The sequence below is a fragment of the Solanum dulcamara genome, chromosome 9 (assembly GCF_947179165.1).
Source record: "Solanum dulcamara chromosome 9, daSolDulc1.2, whole genome shotgun sequence".
NCBI lineage: Eukaryota > Viridiplantae > Streptophyta > Magnoliopsida > Solanales > Solanaceae > Solanum > Solanum dulcamara.
Genome location: NC_077245.1, coordinates 60,227,830 through 60,245,947, shown reverse-complemented (window position 1 = coordinate 60,245,947; position 18,118 = coordinate 60,227,830). Strand labels below are relative to the sequence as shown.

Below are 18,118 nucleotides of genomic sequence, written 5' to 3'. Positions count from 1 at the left end.
GGACCCTAGTCGTGGCCCACGGGGTTGGGTCATGACACGTAGAGTAGCTCATAAAACCAGACCTTATGCTCAGTTTCACAAGCCTATTCCACAATATGTCAAAGGGTCAATTACCCATAGAAGGGGCTCGAAGACCCAATATCACAATTCTAGTAGTTACTGGAATGTGCACCAAGTCCTATAAGCCAAGGTCTATGACCCGTAGAAGTATCTGTAGACCCCAACTATCAGGAGACCCTAATGTTCCTACGATCAACTTGTACAACCCATCGCAAGGTCTATGATTCGTAGGATGACCCATAGACGACCCTGAGACTGTTTCAACTAGGAGTAATTTGGTCTTTTCCCACCTTTTCCAAACCAAAATCCTAATATTTTGGGACTAAAATAAGTCTTAACAGTATCCTACGTACCTTTTTCCCTCATTAAAAATTAGAAGATTTAGAGTAATGTTTGGAGAGGAGAAAAATCTAGGGTTCAAAGTGTAGTCTTTATGTTCTTCAAGTTTCACCAAGAACATCAGTCGTCAAGGTATGTAAGGCTAATCGTAGCATTACTAAGTTCATCCTCGCACCCTGCATTTTTGTTCAATCAGGTATGAGTTTGAGTTTGAGTTTAATCATGTTATATTAAGTTCTGAGTAGTTATGTTATTTGTCATTGAGTTCTCTGTATATCCAAATCTATTGAAATTATTCCCATATTTTGAGTTCTTGAATTGTTGTTTATATTTACATTCACATGAAATCTAATTGAGTATTTATAAAGTTTTTTCACTATGCATAGTTTTGAGTTAAAGAATAAAGTATTTTCATATCTTAATTGAGAAAGGAGTTTTGAGCAGGTTATATCACTTGAGCTGCAAAGCTTTACATTACTGAAGTTATGTTTCAAAGCTTTACATTACTATGGTTATGCATGATTCTTATCAAGTCTAAATGAGTTAGAAAAATTATGCATTCATTTATCTAGAGGCTGAGTTGAGAAACAAAAGGTATATTTTAATATATTTACCAAGATAGAAAAGTATAATATTTCAAAGAGAGTGTAGTCAGTTTAGAAGAGTTGAGTTAAACTGAGTAAAAGTCCAATGAGATTAAATGAGATATTAATTTGACTATTTTCACTCGCCTTATTATATGAGCGTTGTTGCATGATTTTTTAGAGTAGTATTGAGCACCGGTTTGAATAAGATTTTAGACAATTCAAACCCATAAACTTTGTAGGTAGCGTAGGATAGGATCGTATTGTTGGTTTGGGCGACTCCTCACTTTGGTCCCTAATACGGATGTTTATATAGATCCATGAGTTGAGTTTGTGTCCCTTACTCTTTCAAGGTATTGGATGACTCAGGTAATGAGAGCAATATGTTGTACCATCAAGATGCTCATAGTGATGGTTGTCGGTTAGAGAAACTCCCAAAAAGAGAAAACATTATTTTTATATTAAGATGCATTCACTTATTCATATTTACAAAGTATTGACTTAATTTCATATTTGCATGATTAATTTGAGTTAAGTTATATTAGTATTCAGTGAGTATGTTTCCTTTTATCCATTTAACGTACCGCATATTTAATGTATGGATGTTTTCCGACGCTGCATCATTTCATGATGTAGATACAAGTGTTAAAGCTCCTCAACAGGCGCATCATTGAAGATCACATTCATCCGGCTTTTTGTGAGACCTCCTTGCTTCCAGAGGAACTCTTTTAAGCTTAGTCATTCCTTATTTTAGTAGTATTTTTAAGGTAGCGTGGGCCTGTCCCGATACCTACCCTATGAGTTTTAGAGGATTCATAGATAGAGATAGAGTTAGGTTGGTTAAACCTTTTCAGAACCTATTTTAAACAGTATTTCATATTTATTCAGAAACTTATTTTAGAGATGTATGATTTACTTTAATGTATTTTAAATGCTCACCCCTATGATTCTATTTCTAATGAGTTAAGTCTTCCACTTAGTAGTCAGTCAGACCAAGGATTTGCTTGGGAAACAACAATGGTTTTTGAGTGCCTTCACACCTAGAGTGTAGACTCGGGGTGTGATAGTTTCCTCCTCCTAGAATCAATGACTTGTTCAAAAAACTTCAGGGTGCCACATGTTTCTTCAAGATAGACCTCAGATCCGACTATCATTAGTTGAAATTAAGAGAGTTTGATATCTTGAAGTCCACATTTAGGATCTGTTATGGTGATTATGAGTTTCATGTTATGTCCTTTGGTTTGACTAATGCTCATGCGTCCTCTATGGATCTCATGAATAGAGTATTTAAGTAGTATTTCTATATGTTTTTGATCATGATCATTAATGACATCTTGATTTACTCATTAAGCAAGGAGGATCATAAGAGTCATCTCAAAATAGTCCTCTAAACTCTAAAGGAACATGACTTGTTTTCTATGTTCTCAAATTGTAAGTTTTGTCTTAAGTCTATGGTATTCGTAAGACACGTTGTTTCCGGTCAAGGTATCCAAGTTGACTCTTAGAAACTAGAGGTGGTGAATAACTAGCCCAAACACATCTCCGACTGACATAAAAAGTTTATTGTGTTTGGTTGCTTATTACAAAAGGTTTATAGAAAGGTTTTCATCCACTTCATAGCCATTGATTAAGTTGACCAAGAAGAAGACTATGTTTCAATGGTCTGAAGTTTGTGAGAAAAGATTTGAGGAATTGAAAACTCAATTGATTATTGCTCTTGTTTTGACCTTTTCGTAGGGACAAAGAGTTCCTTTGTGTATTGTGATACATCCAGAGTTGGAGTCGGATTTTTTTGATATAGAAAGGTAAGGTTATAGCTTATGCCTTTGAATAGCTTAAAATCCATGAGAGGAATTATCTGACTCATGATCTTGAGTTGGCGTTAGTTGTAATTGGTTTGAATATATGGTATCATTACCTCAATGGCATATATGTGGATATGTTCACTTAAAATAAAAGCCTTCATTATGTTTTCAGTCAGTAGGAGATAAACTTTAGTTAGAGAAGATGGCTTGAGCTATTTAAGAACTATGACATGAGTACTCTCTACCACCCAAGTAAGGCTAATATCATTATTGATGCTCTTAGCAGGTTGTCTATTGGTAGTACCACTTATATAGAGGAATAAAAGAGAGAGTTGACTAAGAAAGTGCATAGAATTGTGCGATTAGGAGTTTGCCTAGACTTTGATTAATTCTTGTTAAGAATGGGGCTGAATCATCTTTAGTGGTGGAAGTGAAGGAAAAACAATACAAGAGACCCATTCTACTTCAATTAAAGGAAATGGTCATAATAAGAAGGTGATAACTTTTTAACAAGGGGGATGGTGTGTTGAGGTACTAAGGTGGATTGTGTGTTATGAATATTTATGGTCTACAAGATAGGGTCATGGTAGATGCCCATAGTTCAAGATACTCAATTCATCTGGGTTCCAAAAAGATATATAATGACTTGAGACAAGTCTATTGGTGGAATGGCATGAAGAGAGATATTGCATACTTTATTTCTAAATTATGGAATAGTCATCAAGTAAAAGCTAAGCATCAAATGGCATGTGTCATGTCATAGAACATAGAACTTCTAGACTGGAAATAGGAGATGACCAACATAGATTTTATTATTTTTTATCTCGATCTCATAGGAAGCATGATTCAATTAGGTTTATTGTAGACTAAATCAACCTATTTCTTACCGGTAATGGCTATTGATTCAATTGAGAGCTATGCCAAATTTTACATTCACAAGATTGTCCAACTTCATGGAGTTCCAAATTCCATTATTTCAGATTGGGGTGCTCCGTTCACTGTCCAATTTTGGAAGTTATTTCAAAAAGGTTTGGGTTCAAAGATGAACCTTAGTACTGCTTTTCATCCTCAAATAGATGGTCAGGCAGAGTATATAATTCAGATTCTAAAGGACATGTTGAGGTTTTGTCTTATTAACTTCAAAGATAATTGGGAAGACCATTTTTCTTTTATAGAATTTGTGAATTATAACAGTTATTACTAAGTATTCAGATGACTCCTTATGAGGCTCTTTATAAGTGAAGGTGTAGGTCTCTGATTGGTTGGTTTGAAGTTGGTGAAGCGGAGTTGATAGGTCCAGACATGGTTCACTAGGCTATGTAAAAGGTCAAGATTATCTAAAAGTGGTTGAAAACCATGTAGAGTCAACAAAAGCCCTACACTGATGTTAGGTAGAGAGATTTAGAGTTCAAGGTAAATGATTGGGTTAACTTGAAGGTTTCAGCCATGAAGGGTGTCATAAGATTTTATAAAAAAAGGAAGCTCAATCCATTATACGATCCTTACCGAATTTTTAAGAGAGGGAAACACATATTATGAGTTAGAGCTATCATCATAGTTAGCAGCGATCCATCCAGTGTTTCTTATATTTATGCTGAAGAAGTGCTTAGGTGATCATTCACTCACTATGCCCATAGATTGTATTAGTGTGAAGGATTGCTTGTCCTGTGAAAAGATTATTGTTCAAATACTTAATCAGCAGGTTTGAAAGTTAATGACAAAAGAGGTTGCATAAGTCAAAGTTTTATGGAGAAATCAGTTTGTTGAAAATGCTACATGGAAAGCCTAAGAGGATATGAAATCTAGATACCCTTATCTATTCGTTCCATCAAGTGTTGATATTGAAGGTAATGCACTTTTCCCTATCTCAAATTTACTATGTATTGATATGTTTGAATATTTTAGTTTCCATATGGGATTCGTGCCTTGTATATTTTCTTAGCTTGGTTATCATTCAAGGGAAAATGATTCCAAGGGGTAGATATTATGACACCCCAAAATATTCTAATGCAAATTAGATCAGAAAAGCCCAGAAAAAAACATAAGTTCTACAAAACTTTGACTTTTATGGTTATCATTTATGAAAAGAAACCACGGACCGTAGATGGACTCGTGAAGTTGAAATTCATAAACATGAAAAAAGGTCTTAGATTTACAGACCAGGTTTACAGATTGTAAGTCCCTTTACAAGTTGTAGACTTGATCTATAGATGAAGTTCCTAAAATTAGAATTATTTGTGCGTACATGAAGAGCATACTTATGAGTTGTAGACCATTCTATGGACCGTACAAGGCCTTGAAACCAAGTAAATCTTTTGATTTTCATGAGTCACTTCTACTACCCGTAGAAGTAACTAAAGACCATAGACTTATCTTGCAGAATGAAGTCCTGAAACTCTATCTTAGAAAAATTGTTGTGGACATACATGATGACCCATACAAGTTCTTAAGAAACATAAAATGGTTCATAGATCCCAAGTTAAGAAATCCTAGACAGCTTGCTTTCGATGATTGGCTTCTATGGCCTGTAAAAGTTTCTACGGACCGTAGTTGTCCCATGTAACGACTCTGTCTAGTTTTTAATGAAGGTTATTTTAGTATTTTTCCACCCTTTTAAGCCTAAAATTCAATGATTGTACACATAATAAAGGTCCACATAAGTTTAATTATGTCGATTTATTCTTACAATCACTCCCAAGATTTATAACAAGATTCAAGAGGAGAATTTTAGGAGTTCAAGCATCTTATTCTTGTTTTTCCAAGAACTTTGTTCTTCTAGGTATGTAAGGTCATTCATAGTGTTGAACTAAGTTCGTTCTCACGCTCTACATCTAAATTAAGTCAGTAAGATTTAAATGTAGGGTTTTTACCCAAGTTTCCTTGAATTTTGAACTGGCTGTTATTCCTTATCATTGGATGCCGATTTTTATCATTGAAATTATAATGCTTCATGTATTTCTGCATTTTTTAATTATTGTTCATGCTTAAGAATTATTGAAAGCTCTTGCATAACTATTTTTATGCATTGATTTCTAAACCACTATAAGCTCAAACATTTTATGTTATAAGTTGAGAAGAATTTTTAAGGGAACATTAAACGCTCCAAGTGTATTATTTTTACAATAAAAAGCATGGCTATTTTTAAAAGATAGCATAATTAGTTTCAGAATTAAGTTCAGTTAAGTATACTTATAAAGAAATATTTTTAGTATTTAATCACAAAGATATTATTATGAGCATTAATGTATGATTTTTCGGAGTATATCGAACATCAATTTTGATACAAGTTCAGTTAACTCCAACTTCATAAACTACACTACCATCATATATAGGATTATGTCGTTGGTTCGGGCGACTCTTCACCCAACTCCTGATAAGGGCTTTTAGATGGAATCATAAGTTCAGTTTTGTGGTCCCTCAGTATGGCAAGGTATTGGATTGGTCTAGCAATGTGGAATATATGTTGTATCATCAGGAGGCTCAGAGTGATGGTTGTCAGTTAGAAACACTCCTCATGAAAGTAAAATATACTATTTTAGTATTTTGCTAGTGCTACACATCTCATTGTAAAACCTTAAATGTTTCACTGTACATGTATGCTTTACTTTAAGTCAAGTTACTTTCAATTTCCTTTTTTTTTCAATTATTGTTTCATTTAGGTTTATTACATACCTTACGCTCCATGTATTGATGTCATTCGATAATGCATCATTTTATTATGAAAATACATGTGCTCAGGATCATCAATACGTGCTCCATTGAGATCCTATTTTCATCAAAAATTGGTGAGACCTCCTTAATTTCGGAGGGTTCCTTTTGGTTATGTTTATTCAATATACGTAAATAATTAGATATTTTGAGGTATTCATGGATCTTGTTCTGGTATCTATCTTCAGTTATTAGAGGCTTCAGAGACAGAGTAGTGAGTCAGTTTAGTCTTCTGATTTTATCATTATATTTAGTTTATTTTAGACTGTTTAATGAGTTTTATTAAAATATCTTAAATATTCACCCCTTTAAGATTTCACATATATATTTAGCTTTTCAATTAGTTGTCATACAGAGAAAGGATTTACTTCAAACCATAGATGATTTATGAGTGTCGTCCATGCCTAGGGTATAGATTCGGGGCGTGACATAACCTTTGTTACTTCACCATGTGAGAACAAACCCATCAATTACTGATGGAACCGTCAACTATCACTTAAACCACCATTAGTACTTTCTCTATTTTTTTCTCTATAGCACAAATATATTCTAAGTAGGAGATTCATATTCAAAAAAATATAAATTAAAAAAGTCATGTTGCTTCTAGCTTCTTTTTAGATCATTCCAGATCTGAAAAAGCCTTGACTACCAATTCTACCATGAACATTGAACTATACCAAAATCATACACAATCTTGATTTTAAAAATAATAATCAACCAAGCCTATTGCAGCAAAAGATTGAAACCTAAATTGATTAAAACAAAAGGTTGGGGGTGGAAGGTCTACAATGAACATTGAACTATGCAAAAATCATACATGATCATATTTCCAAGATTCCTACTGAACTAATCTGACTGCAGCTAAAAACTTAAACCCTTAACTTGATAAAAAGGAAACTTTTAGGCATTTAATCATTTTGGGTGAAAATTTCATCAATTGAGATAGAAAAAGAAATAGATTGTGTAAAAATGGAGAGGCTGAGGGAGTGATTATTGAAAGAAAATTGGGGATCTTTGAAGATTAAATTGAAATACATGTAGAAGAGAGTTGATAAAAAATTTTGGTCTGTGGAAAAATGTCATAGCTATATTGAAAGAACTTGAGGGAGTGTGTGCAACTTCCATGTGGAAACTAAGAAAGGTGGCTAATGCTATGATCTTTGAACAACAAAATTTTTTTTATCTTTATATAATAAATATTACATGACAGACACGTGCAAATCACTATTTAATATAAAATTGGGTGTGAGTTCTTAAGGGTTATATACATACATATATAAGTGTGTAGTTCATAATTAGGTAATGGAGGGAGGGGGGTGATTTGACTATGTTCTCAAGAACAAACTTCATCAATAACATTACTTATCAATAGGCAGTAAAGATAATTATACAACTAATTCAATCTTAATATAATATCACACCAACTAGTCAGTGGACCATACACTAAAAAAATGAATTCAGAATTTTCTCCAGCTCCTTGACATAGTTGTTAGCATATGATACTTTGACTAATAACCCATATCTAATGTAGGAACGATGCCTCACAAGGAAAAATTGATTCACTAGAATCGAAAATGGAAAGAAGATAAATCTAGGAGCACTGATTTGCTGGAATCAAAAAGGAAAAGAAAAGGAAAATGGATAGAAGGGAGATTTGGCGTAAATAAAAAAATAAAGATCAATGTCAAGATATCAAGCAATCTGCATAAAGTCAAATAAAGAAAGGAAGCATCACTGTTGCATACACATATTAAAGATTGAGGATAATTACTCAATCAGAGCAATACTCTGTACAAGGCAGAGTCCTACCCAAAAAAAGAAGATATCACGAAGAAAGAAGACTACACGGGCATATTTGATATGGACGTATATACTCTATCAAGAAAACATAAAAAATCCTTGATGAATGAAACACCCTTGGGTTATCCTATTAGAGCTAAGTGCCACCTCACAAAGGTTGTATATAAACTCCTTCTTGTCAAGATAGATAGTTATGCACTTCACTTGAACTTGTAGTTTTGATTTTCTTTCATTTTTCTATAAGCTTTGTATTCAATATAGTCTACAATTATAACAGAAAAGAGAAAGAACGATCTCTAACATAGGTTATATGAGTAGAGGTTGCGTTGTGTCAAGAAGTCTGATTTGTATATCAGATAAGTACAAAAGTCTCAATTGTTTCCTATCAAAGTTCACCTAGAAGTTCTATAGGAACCCCTTATAACCCAAGGGGACTGGATTAGACACCACACGGTGTCCGAACTAGTATAAAAATATTTTTCTCTCTTATTTTTATTTTCACACATTTTTTACTGTTTGTGCTACTAACCTGTAGGGTCATCTTCGAGTAATTGAATTGAAAGAATTTTAATTTGCCTCCCCTCTTAAGTTTCAATTGGTATCAGAGTAGGTCTTTCCATTAATAGTGCTTAACCACACTTGAGAAAAAATCCATGGCTAACTATTAGATCCGAGTGTAATTCTTCAAGATGGCCACTCATCAAATCGTCCTCCCTACTTTAATGTCCAACACTTCCCTCAATGGAAAAATAGATTTAGAATCTTCATTCAATCCAATGACGTTCAAGCATGGGTTATGATAAACAAGGAACCAATATCCATACCAGTCATCTCTGTAAAAGAACCCTCTAGCAAAAGAATCGATTTGAAATCCTTTGATATAACAAAGGAACAACAAGTGATAATTCAAACTAATGCTAGAGCTATAAGTTTGCGATATGGTGCAGTTAGCGAAGCTGAATACAATAAGATCTCAGTATACAAGACCACTAAAGATATGTGGGACAAACTTCAAGTCATATATAAAGGAATCAACAAAGTAAAAGAAGATCGAATCAGCTCTCTAGTGAACAAGTGTGAACTGTTCAAAAAGCCAGATGATGAGAATGTGGAGACCAGGTTTTTCAGATTTACAAAAATTATTTGTGAACTCAAATCTCTTGGTACGGTTACTCAAATAGTGTAGAAGTAAAGATACTCATCAAGAGTCTTCTAAAATCTTGGAAAACCAAAGAGGCAATTCTTGAAGATGGTGATCTACAAAAAATAACCTATGATGAACTTAGAGGAAATCTGATGGAATATGAACAAAACCATATAAATAGATAAAACAAGGATGAGAAAATGAAAGTTGTTGCCTTTAATGCAAAAACTCATGAAGTTGAAAAAGAAATTGTTGAGTCTAACAACGAAGGAATGGTTCTTATTAATTGAGATGTCAGATAACTGCTCAAACAAAGAAGGCAAAGGCCATAGTAGGGTTCATGAAATAATTACTATCAAATAAATGGTGATATATGTTATCATTGTGGCAAACCTGGACACATCAAGAAAAATTTCCTGAACTAAAAAATAGAAACTTTCAAAGAAATGGAAAGCCAAAGTCCCTTGGAGCCTGGAGTGATGAAGACATCTCAGAGGAGGATCCGGCCGAAACTACTATTGATTACTGATGAACATCAAAAAAAATTTGATGAATATAATAGGGTTGCTAAATAAAAGTAGTAATGGCATATTCTTGTAGAAGTAAGTCAAGTAGAAATTGACTTACTCGTAGAAGAATTCAGTAAAATAAAAATGCATTTAAATGGTATTAAGAAACTCAAAGTCATAGCCCAATCCGAGCTAATAAGTATTCTAAGATTTCTTCTCCAAAATCATCTTTTCATAGTGCAAAATCTTCCTTCAAATCCAACTGTTTTACTTGAGAAAAATTTGGACACAAATCATTTAACTGTAAGGCTCAATCTTCCAGTACAAGTATTTGTAAGAGCATATAAAGAGGACCTACAAAAAGAGAATATGGGTAATTGATAGTTGATATTCTAGCCACATGACTAAAAAGAAAGAAAATTTCAACAAAGTAGAAAAAATTGATGGAGGCTATGTGAGGTTTGGAGAAAATGCTAAAGGAGAAGTCACAGAAATCGGAAAAATATCCATAATTCTTTAATGTGACTTAATTGAAGTATATCTCATTGATGGATTAAAGCATAATTTGTTGAACATTAGTCAGCTATGTGATGCAGGTTTTGATGTCTGCTTCAATGCTATAAAATGCATTATTAGTAATTTAGAAAAGGATATTATAATTATTAGAGATCGAGTGGAAAACATCTATGTGCTAAACAAAGTAGATTTTTCAACAATTATGTGTTTCACTTTATCATCTAGTGATCCTTGGGTTTGGTATAGAAAACTTGGACATGCAAGCATGCATGCTCTTGAAAAACTCTCAAGATTGAAATTGGTTCTCGGACAGACTAAATTGAAATTTGAGAAGGATCCCATCTACGCTGCTTATCAACTTGGTAAACAAACTAGAACATCTTTTAAAGTCAAAGATATTGTGAGCACATCCCAAGTCACTCCAACTACTACATATGGACTTGTTCGGAGAAATAAAAAGCCTATTCGTTATGGGAAATCAATGCTCCGGGCCACCTTAGCGTTATAATGAAAACTCTTTCTTTTCTCATAATTGAGTTTTGCTGGTAAAAGATACGCATTTGTAATTGTTGATGATTATTCTCATTTTACTTGGGTTATTTTCTTATCTCATATGCATGAAGCTTTTATTAATTTTGAAGTATTTTGTAGAAAAGTTCAAAGAGAAGCAAGTTATTTTAGTTCCGCCATTCATAGTGATCACAAAGGAGAATACGAACAACAAGTCATTTGAGGAGTTCTGCAATCAAAATGGGTTTACTCAAAATTTCTTATCTTTACGATCTCCACAACAAAATGATGTATTAGAGAGAAAGAATCGGTCAGTTCAAGATACAGCCCAAACACTTCTACTCAATCGAAGTCTACCTGATCATTTAAGGGAAGAATCTGTAAGAACTACCTGTCACATTCTCAATAGGTGCTTAATCAGGCCTATGTTGAAAAAGACCCCTTATGAGATATGGATGGAAAAGAAGCCCAATATTAGTTACTTTCATCCTTTTGGAAGAAAGTGCGACATCCACAACAATGGTAAGAATAATTTGGATAAGTTTCACCCTAGAAGTGATGAAGGTATATTTCTTGAATACTCTCCCTCTAGTCGAGAATTCAGAATCCTTAAAAGATGAACACTTAGTGTCAAAGACTATGTACATGTTGTTTTTGATGAATCTAACCCAAGAATGCATGTCTCAAAAGTTGTAGATCACGAGGAAGAATCTATGTCCCTAGTTCCCTTTTTCACTGATATTTCAAAAATTGCAGATAAAATTGTTTCATCCAAGTCAACTATGACATTAGATGAGCCAACTAGTATCATAGAAAAGACAAATGTTCCTAGAAAATGGATACACAACTCAAGTTTTCTAAATAATTTCATCATTGGTGATCCTACTTAAAAATGCAAACTAGAGCTTCATTGAAAAGTCAAGAACCAATTGCTCTCATTTCGAAAATTGAGCCAAAACGAATCAACAAAACATTGAAAGATGAATCATGGATTCAGGCTATGAAGGAAGAACTAGAATAATTTGAAAGAAAACCAAGTATGGGTTCTCACTAAATGATCAAATAACAGCTCAATAATTGGAACCAAGTGGGTCTTTCAGAACAAACTTAATGAAGAAGTAAAGTACTAACGAACAAGGCCAAACTAGTCACAACAAGAAGGTATTGATTACAATAAAATATTTTTTCCTATTGCAAGGTTAGAATCCATTCGCATTCTTCTTGCATATACATCCTTTAATAAATTCAAGTTATTTCAAATGGATATAAAAAGTGCCTTTCTAAATGGTTTTATAAATGATGAAGTTTTCTTCAAACAGACTCCTAGTTTTACAAACCCATCTTGTCCTGGCTATGTATTTAAACTCTCAAAAGCTCTTTATGTTTTCAAACAAGCGCCTAAAGCGTGGTATGAACAGCTAAGTACTTTCCTACTTAAAAGTAATTTTCAACGAGAAAAAAATGACACCAGTCTTTTTACTCAAAGACTTGACTGAAATCTTCTCGTTGTTCAAATATACATGGATGACATTTTTTTGAAGCTCCAACACCTCTTTGTATGAGAATTTTATAAATCTTATGAAAGGAGAATTTGAAATGAGTCTTATGGGAAAACTCTCATTCTTTCTTTGTTTTCAACTCAAGAAAACCGCTGAAGGAGTATTTATCAATCAAGGTAAGTATACAAGGAGCTTATTAAAAAATTCAGAATGGAGAAAGGCAAAGATTTTGGGACTCCCATGAGTCTCTCCACATTTCTAGAAACAGATAACTCTAGAAAAGATATGAATAAAAAGTTGTATTATGGAATAATTGTATCATATTTTACTTAACTACAAGTCATCCAGATATTATATTTAGTGTGTGCAGATGTGCCAAATGCCAATCCGCTCCAAAAAAATCTCATCTTACTGATGTAAAATGATCGTTATCTAATAGGAACTTTTGTAATGTGATTATGGTACCCTCACTCTTCAAATTTTAATTTTATTGGATATTCAGATGTTCATTTTGAAAGTGATAAAAGAGACAAAAAAATATATGAGTAGAACCTGTCAAATACTAGGATAACATCTAATCTCTTGGAATAGCAAGAAACAAATTTCAGTGGCTCTTTCAACTACTGAATCCAAATATATAGCATTTGAAAGTTGTGGCACTCAACTATTATGGAAAATGCATTAATTACTTGATTATGATCTTTGTTATAAAGTTGTTCCTATTTTTTGTGACAATACTATTGCTATTAGCATGTCAAAATATATTATTCATCATTCTAGAGCTAATCATATAGATATTAAACATCATTTTATTAGAGATCACATTAAAAATTGAGATTTTACACTTGAATTTGTTGATTCCAAAAATCAACTTGCTGATATTTTTACAAAACCTCTGCTTGAGGAAAGATTTTGTTTCCTTTAAAAAAATCTTTGGGATTATTTATTTTCCAAATTAATATCGGTGTAAAAAAATTACTAAGCATGTTCATACTTTTCTCCATGCATTAATTGATTTTCTTGATATTTGTTCCTTTTTCAAAAACTCTTCACATCCCTATCACTTCGATTTCTTTCTTTTGTTTACTCAACCACCACTTCTTCATGACCTTCTTCAAAGAACTATTAGCTCTCTTCTCCTTCTTTAAAAGAACTCTCTCACTCTCTCTTGGTTCCTCACTTCAAAAGGACTCGCACCAGATTAATGGACTCTCTAAAGAATGTCATTTAAAACCTTGTCTCTCTTGAAATCGACTTTCTTTCATTCTACCATGACTCCTCTGAAGCAGAGTTCTGTGTCAAACCCCTCTCTTCCAAAAAAGACCTTTATTTGCTATGAAAAAGGAGATCAATAAAACACGCTCTGACTTATCTATTACTTTTAGACCAGAGGACAAGCTTGATCAAAAGGTGAAATATGAAACTCTCAAGAAAAGACATGTGGTACCTGGACGAGTAATCAACTTAGAACAACCAGAAGAATCTCATTGTCTGGTAAGTTCTATATTTAGAACTCAAAGTCATCTCTATGTGGTCTTGAGTACTATAAGGAACTTGTATGTCTTTTCTATGCAAACCTTCGTATCTCTAAAGATATTGGGGATCTGGAAATCCTAGTTTTTGAACCTTCGTATCTCTAAAGATATTAGGGATCTGAAAATCCTAGTTTTTGTGAATAGAATTACTGTGAATGAATTTTTGTTTAAGGATATGTTTAAATCTGAATTTTCTTGTAGTATTCCGTTCATGAATGGTGTTTTTCATTAATATTTTGAGGTCACTCTAGAAGCTGCAAAGATAGTTGTTGTTGATCCAAATATGGATCTATCTAATTTTTGTCCTTTGTATATGTGTTTTGAAAATTGCTTCTTAGCCCATGTCGTTACTACAACATTAATACCCAGAAAAGGATCTCTTAGCAGTATGTCAAACAAGGATGTTTTTTCTTGTACTATCTGGATTTGGGAATACATGCTTGAAAGTGCTAAAGATCCAAATCTTTTTGTTAGTCTACCCTATGGCCTACTCATATCTCGTATCATAGTTGACTCTCTAGTGGATCTCTCCAAGTACAAACAATTTGAGGTAGCTTCCACCTATGAATCTAGGACCTTTCCTAAGCATGGGATATACTCCTGTCGAAAAAGAGTGGTACGAAAAGTAGACTATTAAAGAAAGAATTGATGCTCCAAAAGTTACTCGAATCTCTGCTGATTCGTCATCCCTTCTCCTCAAGGAAGCTCAGGATATTAAGACTCTTCTGGTTGCCTTAGATTCACACATGCAGGAAACCATAGAGAAGATTCTGCAGGTTAGCAAAGACACCAGCACTGATGTGGGGAAACATCGACTATCCATGGAGACACTGAAGAAAGATGGGGTGAGGACTATCAACAGATTGATTAAGCAAGTTGAATTGCTTAAAGCTAGAGCCGACTCCTCCAACAATGAGTTGGTTATTTCTATGCAAAATTTCTACTGGAACTTTTCCAAGAAGGTTGAACGTTCTTATAACTCTTTCTGCAGGAACATTCTCAACACAGTTTTAAGTATTTTCTTGATAGTCGTTAAACTTAGGTCTATGTCTCATTTGTTATTTTTTTATCAGACAATATTTTAGGGAATATGTCCCCTTCTACTTCTGGACATACTGGGGCTCTTTCTTCCCTCACACTGATTGCTTAACTTTTTCCCAGACTAATTTATAATTGAATGTTTGCTATTATATTATTGTGCATTCTTTGTTTTTCCTTTTTGATTATGCCTAAGGGGGGAAATAGTACCTATACAAGAAATCAAGACAGGGGAGCACAAAAACGAGGTGAACAGCATAAATAAAAGACATTTCAAAATAACAGGGAAGTTGAAAAATAAATCTTGTATAGATAAAATGTCATTATCAAAAAGGAGGAGATTTTTAACATGTGAGATTTTGACTAATGACCCATATCTGGTGTAGGAACAATACCTCATAAGAAAAGGTTGATTCACTGGAGTTAGAAATGGAAAGAAGATAAATCTAGAAGCAATGATTTGCTGGAATCAAAAAGGAAAAGAAGAGGAAGATGGACAATAGGAAGATCCAGCGTAAATCAAGCAATGAAGATTAATTTGAAGATACCAAGAAGTATCATCAAGAGAAATAAAGGAAGGAATCATCACTGTTGCATACACATATGGAAGATTGCAGATAATTACTCAATCATAGAAATACTCTGTATAAGGTAGAGTCCTACCTAAAGACAGACATAACTGATATGGACATGTACACTTAATCAAGGAAATATCACAAATCCTTGATTGAATGAAACTCTACTGGTTTCTTTTATTAGAGCTAACGGCCACCTCACAAAGGTTGTATATAAAGTCCTCCTCGTTAACCTAAATAGTTACGCGCTTCACTTGAAATTGTACTTTTGCTTTTCTTTCATCTTTCCAAAAGCTTTGTATTCAATTGAGTCTATAATTGTAACATAAAAGAGAAATAACTATCTCTAGCATGGGTTATATGAGTAGAGGTTGTGTTTTGTCAAGAAGTCTGATTTGCATAACGGACAAGTGCAAAAGTCTCAACTGTGTCCTACCAAAGTTCACCAAAAATCTCCAAAGAACCCTTGTAACTCAAGGGGACTGGACTAGGCACCACACCGGTGATCCAAATCAGTATAAAAATTTCAGCCTCTCTAATTTTTATTTTCACTCATTATTTACTGTTTGTGTTACTAACCTGCAGGGTACTCAATTCTCATCTTCGAGCAGTCAACTTGAAAGAATTTCAATTCCCCCTGCCCCCCCCCCCCCCCTCTTTAAGTTTTAATAGTAACTCTATTAGAATTTAAGCATTTTCCTGATAAAGAAAAAAGCAATATATTCTACTTTAGTAGTGCAATTGTAAGACACTCTACTCTATAATTAAGAAATTATGCCTAAACTTTTTACGAGTTTCACTCATATTGTATTTTTTACTAGATAAATAATAAAGCAGAATTAGTATAATCCAAAATATGATATGCAAAGTAATGTAAATTATACCAGGAAAAAATCTGATGAGGACACACATCCATTCTTATAAGATGATCGAGGCATTTGAGGGCGAAGTTGTGTTCAAAACATTTAGTTGTTAGAAGAACCTTATATTCAAATCTGTATAATATATCATATTTCAAAATAGAACCCGAGTTAAAAAAAAAAAAATCAAGCTAGAAAAAAAATAAAACTAGTTATTGCAACTAATGTGTTGGTACAACTTATAAAAAATATGAGCTAATCACCTATTCTCTTTTAGAAGGTTCTATTATCCACTCTAGTGATCAATTCAATAAGTCACGATATCTTCACATAAAGGCATATTGCACTAACATATTACTTAAGCATATTAAAATATCTTAGAATCATTTGATCTTTTGTATACGAAAATGATCAAACTAAATGAAGATCAAACCATTCTAAGACTTTTCAATACGTTTAAGTAATATATTGGTGCAACATAAATTTGTCTGAAGATAATGTGAATTCTTGGAGATTTGTTTTTCTTCTCTTTAACTCGTAAAAGGGTCTTCTTTATTGTTCAAGACCAACTAGAAACAGGGAAAATAGAGTTGTTTCTCCTGTATAACAAAGAATCATACAAAACAAACAAGAAAGCTTTGAGTATAATTTAAAACCAGGATAGAGAAGTATCTTGGTACTTTAAAGTAGTCTCCTTCACATCCTTTGTTAAGTTAATGAAATATTCGGGTACTCTATCCTTTTCTTGTCCTCTTTTTAGTTGTCTCCGCTTTTGTAGAAGCGAACCAAGACACTTATATAATTATAAATTATATTTAATTCTCAAATTTATTTGAGAATTTTGAGTTTCATGTTTAATGATATTTGTGATACAGTTTTGAAAAAATTAACAATGATTGCATGAATGATAAAAGAATCATGTCTTGAAATATATGAGAAAGTTATAGAACAACTCGATAGAATTTCCACACACTAATAGGATAAATCATTTTACAAGTTTGTAAGTTGTAAAACCCCATAAGTTTGTAATGTTTAAAATAACAAGTTGTTCGACAAGCTGATTTATCATATTTCACGTCAACAGTCATTGAGATATCAGGAGAATAATGTCAATAGGTGGTTATACCAAGGAATAATTATATAAAGTCACTTGAAATTCTTAAACGAAAGATAGAGTCCAAAGGGAGCTTTGAATAAAAAAAATCTGAAGTGGCAATTTTGTTATAAGAAAGTTTTGATATAATTTTGTTTATGACCTGACTTAGAATGAGCATATCCCACAATATATAAGAACTAATAGGACCTATTACATATAAGAACAAAGGTTTAAGAGTATAGTTTCTAACTCAATAAATCATTTATCAATCCGACATTGAAGTAAAAAGTTATGATCATCTTACCATAGGCTATCCGGGGAAATCAGGTCATGAATTGGGGTAAGTTTTGGTTGCCTTTAAATGGGGATTTTCGACTTTAAAAAGGATATTTTTCATATTTTCTAAAAGCAATAACATCCAACAACCATTGAAGAGATCTTCAACACTGTGAGGTAAACACCCCCTTCTAGCTTGATTCTTGTAACGACTTAAAAATCAAGGTCATGATTGTACACACCCCAAACTCAATTTTGGTGAAG

General features: G+C 33.2%; 1 long non-coding RNA gene across 1 annotated transcript; it reads left to right on the top strand.

The window, feature by feature from the left end:
• The first annotated feature begins 13,473 nt into the window (after positions 1-13,473).
• Positions 13,474-15,989, top strand: LOC129904103 (uncharacterized). Its single transcript, XR_008770375.1, has 2 exons — positions 13,474-13,968; positions 14,583-15,989. It is a non-coding gene; the product is annotated as an uncharacterized LOC129904103 (long non-coding RNA).
• The last annotated feature ends 2,129 nt before the right edge of the window (positions 15,990-18,118 follow it).